At 49.1% G+C, this 9,225-nt stretch overlaps 1 protein-coding gene across 7 annotated transcripts in view; it reads right to left on the reverse strand.

The window, feature by feature from the left end:
* Nucleotides 1–6,570, reverse strand: part of ARHGEF5 (Rho guanine nucleotide exchange factor 5) — a 46,117-nt gene extending 39,547 nt beyond the window's left edge. For all 7 annotated transcript variants that reach the window (XR_009541891.1, XR_009541892.1, XM_060156457.1 and 4 more), the window contains exon 1: nucleotides 6,455–6,570. The gene's annotated coding sequence lies outside the window, so the exon portion shown is untranslated. The remainder of the gene's footprint in view (nucleotides 1–6,454) is intronic.
* Nucleotides 6,571–9,225: the final 2,655 nt, after the last annotated feature.

Raw genomic sequence — 9,225 nt, forward strand, 5'->3', positions numbered from 1 at the left:
CACTGATTTATTCCTTTAATAAATATTTACCAAGTGACCCTCTCAGTAGTGAACAAGGCAAAGACTGTATCCTCAGGGAGCCTGCAGTCTTGCGGGAGAGACAGATGATAAACAATTACATTAGGGCACAAGACCGTTGTCAAAGGGTACCAAGCATTCCCAGTGGTCATTACCCTCTAGATTGTATTATGTCGTAGTGTCTCCCTGTCTACTCTCTGGGCACCAAGAGTGACTCAGTTCCATGTAACTCCCAGACACTGTGAGTGACACACCCTAGATCTAAGAGTCCAGAGAGGCAGTGTCTGGAGGGTATCCTCCACCTAAGCTGCAGAGGGGATTAAAACAGGTCTGGCCATTACGGCCAGCATCTGAGGTACTACGGCATCGTGTAATCTCCTTTACAGAGGGTCTGGATTTCACTCATCTTATTTTTCACAGTGTCTGGCAGAACCTGTAACTAATTAACAAAAAAATTGTTTTTCAATTATAGAGGCAGCTGTTGGAAAGTGGAACGATAACTAGACTTACTAGATGAGAACCAGAGCAGATACAATGGGTACCCACTTCAATGAGGGCCATCAAACTGTGTACCCCTCACTATCTTACTCTCCCCTTCTCTCCACCAACCGTGTGAACTCTTCTCATTACTGCCCACGTTACTGACCTTCCACCTCTCTTTCTCACCTTGCAAAGAATTTACAAACCAGCGGAGAGGAACTGCTTCAGTTTCTTGCAATTCAGAGAGACCCACACTTCACTGTGTCCACCCTCCCCCTCTGACAATGCAAGAGCATCCCTCCTCTCTAAGTGCCACCTTCTTTAGCCTGCCTTTTCAGGACCTGATGCCGTGGATTATCTCATTCTTTCATACTTTCACCTTCTTTGTTGGAAGCATCCCACCAGAATTTAAGCATGTTCATGTCTTTCTCGTCTTTCCACTGTGTAAGTGGAATTCTTCACATCTGCGGTCTTCATATCCTCACATCTCACCTACCTCTAGCTGGGCTTCAGTAGCCCCACTCTGCCCATCTCTCCTACAACCTTAACTTGTTAACTCCAAACAAGACTCTAGGGATGCTTATTTTGGTGGTTCTTGCCAGCATGACACTACATTGGACACAAAATTGACATTAGAAGTACTCTTTCTTGTTATTCGTGAGACGTTTTCCTGATGTAACCCCTTAAGTGTTCCCCAATCCTCTACCTGGGTTACTGTGCTCCTCTTTGTAGCACGTATCAACCAGAGTTCACTTTACTTCTCCTCTGTAGCATTTATACAATTATAATTATATAGTTACGTGCGTATTTTGATTTACCATCTACCTCAGACAAGAGGCGGTAAGCTTCACGAGATCAAGAACAATATCTGTCTTGCTCAACTGTCTACACCTAATACACAATACCTGGCCCATACTAAGCACTCAATAAATATTTTTCCATCACAGAATAAAATCCTTATTTCCCTCCTGGCCCGCATTCCCCATATCTAATCAGCCACCAAGTCCTATAGACCCCGCCTCCTGAGTATCCCTCGAGTCTGTCCACTTCTCTCCATCTCCGCTGCTACAGCCTGGTCCACCCTGCTGCCCTTTCGTACCCGGGCCACTGCACATGGGGCACAGCTGGCTGCTGGCCTCCACACGGCTTCTCTTCCCCTATTTCCCAGGCATTCTCGCCCCAGCTCCTGAGTGATCCTTAAAAGCTCCACTTCTAGTTTAAATTCTTCAGTAGCTTCCTGCTGCCATTGGGATGAAACCCAAATATCCATTGTGGGTTACATGCCCTCCACAACCTGGCTTCCGCCTTCCTCTCCAGCAGACTCATCACCTGTCAACACCTGTCGGTTTTCAGTCCCCTCGGCGCACCTCCCTCTCTCACCTGTAGGCCTTCACATGTGCTGCTTCTCTACTTGGAATCCTACTCTCCTGCTCAGAGAACCCTTTACTTCTTCTCACACTCACTGCACTTGTAGTTACAAATTTAGTGTCTATTTTCTAGGTTAAACCATGAACTTCACGAGAACACAGACACTGCCATATTTAACTGCTCAATCCCCTCTGCCTGGGGCTTACCTGTCCCTCAACAAAGATTCACTGCATGGATAAATGAAGAAAGGAAGAACACAGAGTTAAAAGAGTGTTGTCCAACTTTTAGTTCTACTTTTTCTTGCATCCTGATAATTTTCACACAGTTGTAGAAATCATGTAATTTACTTGAACATTCATTTTCTTACCTTTAGAAAGGGGATAATGCACTCACTTTCCAAGGACTTCTAATAAAGATTAAACACGACAACGTAAAAAATTAAAAAGTGCATTGATAACACTGATGGTAATAGAAATGTCAGGGATTGTAAGTATTGTTGGAGAGAGAGAAAGAGAGAACGTGTAGGAGAGAAATACAGGATTTCTGAGCTGGAAGGACTTTTAGAGACACATAGAAAACTTCGCCTAATTTACAGATGAGGAAACTGAACTCAGATAACCTACACACTTGCTCAAGTTTCCTAAGCAAATGTACAGGTGAACTCAAACCAGGGCCTTCTCACTTCAGTCTACCATAAGCAACCAGAAGTCCAGCTGTTAGAAAGCTGGCCGGTCACTAGTGCAGAGAAGACCCTGGGGGCTTATAGAACTCACAGCTGTACCTGGACTCACACCTTTCCTGTCTGGTCTAGGCTTAAAGCGGAAACCCACTGCCCCAAAGGCCTGCTGTCCTGTGATAGTGCACGCGCATACACACTTGCATAAACATACATACATACACACGCACACTAAACCACCCTTGCAGGGACTTCCCTGGTGGTGCAGTAGTTGAGAGTCCACCTGCCAGTACAGGGGACATGGGTTTTAGCCCTGGTCCAGGAGGATCCCACATGCTGCGGAGCAACGAAGCCCGTGTGCTGCAACTGCTGAGCCCGGGCTCTACAGCCCAGGAGCCACAACTACTGAGCTCACATGCCACAACTACTGAAGCCCACATGCCGCAACTACTGAAGCCTACACACCTAGAGCCCGTGCTCCACAACAAGAGTAGCCCCTGCAATGAGAAGCCTGTGCACCGCAGCGAAGAATGGCCCCTGCTCACCGCAACTGGAGAAAGCCTGTGCGCAGCAGCGAAGACCCAACGCAGCCAAAATCAATAAAAATAAATAAATAAAATAAAAATAAACCACTCTTGCAGGTTCTACGCAGGAGAGCATGACATCACCACATGGGTACTTCCCTAGCCACCCTGCAGCTGTAGTACGTGACAAGCTCCTGGTCACCTCATAGACACAGATACCCATCTCTATGGGGTAAAGGGCCGTGTCTAACACAAGCGTAATGTGTAGAAGGGCTTTTACGTCCTTTTCCAGTTAATTGACACAGTGTGTGATGTGGCCCCTACATCCAGCCCTAAGTACAAAACACTATAATCACTACAGATGATACTGTTGTGACGTGACCCTGTTTTCCCAACCACCTGTTAAATAATATACTTGCTCACCGTAAACACTTTCTGAAACTTGGCTCCCACCTGCCTAAGGAGACCTTGTGATTAAACCCGTAGCCTCCCCTCCCTGGCACGTGTACCGTCCCGGCCCTGTACTCATAGACGCTCTCATGTCCTCAAAACGAGCAGCCTCTAAACACACCAGCGTATTTCTGCTATATTCAGGTTACATCCACAGACAGCATGTGCTACTCGAACGTCTTCAGTTCCACTCTAGTGACACCATGTGTGTCTGTCTCCTGCAACCCCACTGACACTATTTCTAACATTACCTTTACCCTTTTGGAAATACTGGTGGTCACCGGCTCGGCCCCCATGTCCCTACACGTGGTCGGGTCCTATAATCCTATGACAGTCAAGCATTACGAGTCTAGAACATGACAAAGCTAAAGGAAATCTGTAAAACATGGTTTTGCTCACGTAAGGGCATCAGGAGAGAGATTTCTTCTGCACTTCCCACTTTGTAAGAGTCACTTCCTCATCGCCTTCTGCACTGGGGGTGAATAATCATTTTTCCCTGAGCACAGGCAAAGACAGAGCATGGTACCACGGTGATCCGGCCTCCCTCCAGACCAGGGTCGTTTTTGCATCTGCTGCCCCTGTTCACATGCGACCTCTTTCAAGGCAAAGCTCCAAGTCACCCCATTGACACAGCGTGTGACAGAATTCAATAGTCCCCTTAGAGCCCCCAGTACCTTAGCTCTTGTCCATTTCCAGTCACCAGACATCAGTTTGTATTTCCAAGATATCCCTCCTCCTTGTCTCCCACCCCCATTACACTGCTTCTTCTTCAATCCAGCGTCAAGTGTCATGGTCCACATTTGAGGACCATGCTTCCTGGATTGTCTAGCAGTGTCAGTTTCAAATATTCTCACTTACACCACAAGTCACTGAGATACTCCTGAGGTTACAATACTCCTGCATTTACACTGTATCGCCTATATGCTATTTTAGGAAAATACCCACCAAATCAAAAGAAATGTTCTCATTTTGATTTCAAACATAAGATCACCACATAGATGGATGCCACCATTCACTGTTTCACATTATTGCCCTCAGTGCTACAAAGACATCAAAATAAGAGTAGCTTTCTGGACCGCTAACTGCTAGGACCTGTGTTCTACCCATTTCCGGAAAGCCCTATCATCCGAGTGAAAACTGTAATAAACACCTCTATCTACCCCTAATGTCTGAAAATATCACATCATCCACTGCCTTGTAGCCCTGATGGGCTCACACAGACCATCATTAGTGGCAATGCTGAAATATACCCCACAAGCCCACCCGTGGCCCTGGTGCCACCCACACAGATGTGAGTGTGAGTGACCGGTTTGTGTCCTTAACATAGGCCCTGACGGTCACCTTGTCCTGGTCCACCTTGTAGACACTACACGTGACCAGCTCCTGTTTACTCCACAGACATGGTGAGTGACTCACCCCTGTCTACACCAGATTCTGTAAATCATCTGTTTGGGTTGACACCACTTGAGTGACACTTGAGTAACACTGATCCTGTTCTTGTCATACCACATAGTGACTGACCACACCAGACACCATGAATGACATGTTCCTGTCTATCCCACACACACCGCGCTTAATGCAGCGACTGGCAACCCCGGAGAGACCACGTTGTGGACAGCCATACGCTCTAGGGACCCCTAATCTATAAAGACTCTTGACTATCTTTAGAACCACTGTATCCTTTTGATAAGAGGGATTCCTTCCCCCACCTCCTGACTTCTCTCTCTTTCCCACCAAGCCAATGACAGACCTTCCTACTGCTGGACAGTCTCACTCAGAATTGACACCCCACATCCTTTCCCCTCCCCAGCCCCCCAAGAATCCCCTCGACGGACATGGCTCCAGTTTCAGGCCCACAGATTGGTTAACGAATGACCCCCATTTTGCCGGGGCCCAGGTGTAGATAAACCAGGAAGTCTGAACAAAGGGCCACATTAGGAGCTGTTTAGCCAGGAGCTGAGATTTCTGGGGTAGCCAAGGATGCAAGACCCAGGACTGCAGTGCGGGAGCAAATGGGGGAAGAAGCTACAAAAGAAAGTCACTCTCCCTCCCTTGTCTGTCAGGAGTCCCAGCCAGAGTTCACTCCTCACTCCTTGCGAGACAGGAGGGCAAATCTGTCTTGGGAATCCCAGATCCAGGAAGGAGAGGAGGGGCCGAGATCTGAGAATCCAGGGGCACCCACCGGGATGGGCTCTCCTAGGACAGTCTTGCTGGAGGGAGGTTATGAATAATGCTCAATACTAGACCTCAGCAGGGTGTTCCAGCACCCCAACTCTGAATAGCTCTCTTCCCACTTCCCCGAGTTCTGAATGCAATGTTGTGATCAACGTGAAGCTTTGGAAGCACTCCCCATATGTGGGGAAACCGGGTGGAGGACAGGGCAGGAGCGGTTGTTTACAGGTTAAAGCACCTCGGCTAACAGGGAAGAGCTATGTACTCAGACATACACAGTATGCGAACTCATAGGAAAATAAGGGAAGGAAGGCCCAGGCCTGGTTAAGAAAACAGGAGGCAACAAAACATCTCCAGGCAGGGAGTACGTCCACAAAGGGAATCTCAGTCATTCCTTATTATAGGGGTTAGCTTTCCCCAGGGCCTAGACTTAGAAGAGCGAGCCCTCATTACCGGCCCGCGGAACACCTAGGGGCAGGGTGCCCGTTTGCAAGGCGGAGACCAGGCCGGAAGCAAATTTTTCCAGGCAAGAACCTTTCGTCCAGCTTCCCTCCTCTTCCAGACCAAGGTACTCGGTCCTACACCCCGAGCTCTGCCTATCTGCCCAGCCCCCCCTTTCCGGAGCCTGCGTCGTCCCCGGACCCAGCCGGGGCTGGCCCCAAGGTGAAGGCCTAGATTCCGGCGCTTCCCGCCACTCCCTGACCTCCGCCGGGGCTCGACAGCCGCCCGCCCGGAGACGGGAGCTGCGGGGGAGGAGGGCACCCACCTGGGAAGTGTCACATGCTGTCCTGGCCCAAGAGTCCCCTCGGGTCCCCGGCGCCGGCCGGCAGTCCCCAGCGCAGGCCCCGGCTGCCCAGCCGCCCCGCCCGGCCGGGAGGGAGGGATCTGGTTCTCTTCGGAAGTTTCAGGTGAGGAAACCAGGGACACACCTTCCTGGAGGAGGGCCGGGGCCCCTCCGCGCCGCAGCCTCATTGGTGTTAAGGGAGCGCCCGCGTCAGAGCTGGGAAGTGCTGGCCGGGCCGGGAGGGGAGCCCGGGGCTGGCGGGACAGCGGCCGGCGGGGGCCACCCGAGGGCGTGGGACTAGGAGAGCGGAGAGCGGGGCCTCTCCTGGGCCCGGCTAGGTCTCTCACACCTGCCTGGGTGTTTCTTCTCCCCAGTATTTCTTCAGGTCTTTACCTGAGCCGGACCCATGCCGATCTTTCCCCTGTTGATGTTCATCTCTTGGCCAGTCTGTGTCTCTGAACTCCTGAGTTTCTGTGTCCGTCTGTATTTGCATGTGTATCATCAGGCCTCCATGTTAATTTCTCTGCCTTGACGGCTACCTGTCTCTCCCTTTATGAGGAAGGGTGTATCCTGCTCCCTCTCTGCCTTTCTCCCTGCGCCGGCCCCTCCCTCTTCTCCTTCCTCCCTCTGACTCCCTAAGAGGGCGTCTCTTAGGGCCTGGGAACGCGCATCTCTAAAACAGCATGTCCAGGTCTTTCCTCCATGCATTATCTGAGTTCATGTCTCCCAAGGTGTGTGTTCCTCCTGCATTCTCCCCAGGACTTGTGTGTGTTTGTACATAAGTATCTAAGCCTATGTCTCAGGCCTGTGTGTTTTCTCACGCCTATATATTTTTTTTTTTCTGATATTTTCAGGGAAACCTTGTGTTCTCTTGGTCTCTGAGTCCAAGGCTGAGTGGGTCAATCTTTTTTTTTTTTTTTCCCTGAGTGGGTCAATCTTTATGCCTCTCTGTAGACTTCAAAGAATACCAAAAATATTCTACGTTGCAGACACACACACACACACAGAGTAAGAATCCCTCATGTAGGGGACAGAGATTTTTGGTATGTTCATTTCACTTAGATCAGCCCCCAACCTCACTCGTTACTCCAGTCAAGTAGATTCTTAACGGGCTTTCTGGCTGTTTTGCTCTTAGGACTGCCATGATCTCTAAGCCCAAACAGCTATTCGGTGAGACCATTTCCAGATTACTGTGCCCATTGGCTGCTGCGCTGATCCCAGCTGCGTAGGCCTAAGAGTACTTGGAAGGGGGCTTTAGCGTAGAATGTCATTAAGGCAGAATGGTTTCCTTTCCAATAGGGTCCCAAAGCAACTCTATATTCAAAGAATGCGCTGCTTTGGCTATAGCACTCCAAGGAGTTAAGCCCTCAATAGTCCAGCAGCCTTTAGCCTACTCTGAGCTGCTACGTAAGGTGTGGGAAGCCATGGGGAAAATCAGGAGTAGGAGTTCAGGTACGTAAGGACAGGCCTCACACATGCCATTAGCTCAGCAAGAGGATAAGGGTGGGGAGTGCAGAAAGTCAAAACTTTAAGCTAGAACTGTCTATTTCTCAGTTGCCAGAGAGAATTCAGTCCAGGGTGTGAGAGAGCCCTTGACTTCTAATGGCTGAGCAAAGTAAGCAAACTCCTGATCTTTGGGCAGAAGTGACCGATCTCTGCTGTTTCATACTGCCTCCTGGGAGTGGGTACTGTGGTCACAGGTGCCGGAACTGCCTTCTAAACCACCCTGGCTGTCCTTTCTGCTCCACTGTGGCTTCCCTTGGTTCTCCCTCCAGCCCTTTGTTTTCTCTGAACGTGAAGTCTCATAGACTTGAGCTCCTCTCGTTCTGCCAGCTCTGACCTATCAGCGTTTTTGTTTTCTTAAGTCACCGCCCCTGATTTAATGATCTTGGGGTCATTGAGAGTTAGGCATACAAGGCTCGACCTGACTTTTCAACTAGCGGTGACATGTAGGAGAGTTAAAACTTACCACTTAGGGAGTTGATCCTTCCCACGGAGCGCCCCTGTCTGCAGGGTGTTTGCATGTGCGAACCGTCTAGCGCCCCAGCCTTCTCTTGCCTTCGCTTTGCACGCTGGCGTTCTCTTCTTTCTTCTTTTCCATTTCTTGATGTTTGCTCTTGACAAGTGGGCTTCTGAATCAGGCCTGTCATCCTATACCAAGATCTTGATATCTTATTTGGGCCATTTCCTCTATAAAGACCAGAGAGGAGAGAGAATGATACAGTAGAAAGAGGATGGGATTTAGATTCAGGTGGGGTGCTTTGGGCCAATTTGAATCCCACCCTCACCACTTACTTAATGTAAAAAATTGGCATATTAACTTCCTGTCCTTCATCTTCATCTTTCCAGGCCTCATTATCCTACTGTCTTAAGTGGGGATAATATCTAATAATCCCTGCCTCACTGGGTTGTTGTGGTGAGTCAGCAAGGTAACGTATAGAATCACCTTAGTACAAGTGTAGAAGGTGACTGGTATGGTTTCCTTTCGTAACAGTGCCTGATAGTTCTGTATGTTGAATGAATAAATGTACAATATCAAGGTGATAAGAGACGGGAAAAGTAAACCAATTCAAAGTAAAGTTATTTGAAAATGAGAGCTGTATTCAGTGGGGGAAAAAAGTAAAAGGTTCTCGTTTGGGGGGACATGTTAATTGCAGACAGTGCCTTTGAGATCCAGCCATGGTGCAGGAAGGACAGAGAACTGTCCTCTATAGTTCTAGGTATTGGGAGCAAAGGGATTACAGTGACCTTCT

The sequence above is a fragment of the Lagenorhynchus albirostris genome, chromosome 8 (genome assembly GCF_949774975.1).
Source record: "Lagenorhynchus albirostris chromosome 8, mLagAlb1.1, whole genome shotgun sequence".
Taxonomy (NCBI): Eukaryota; Metazoa; Chordata; class Mammalia; order Artiodactyla; family Delphinidae; genus Lagenorhynchus; species Lagenorhynchus albirostris.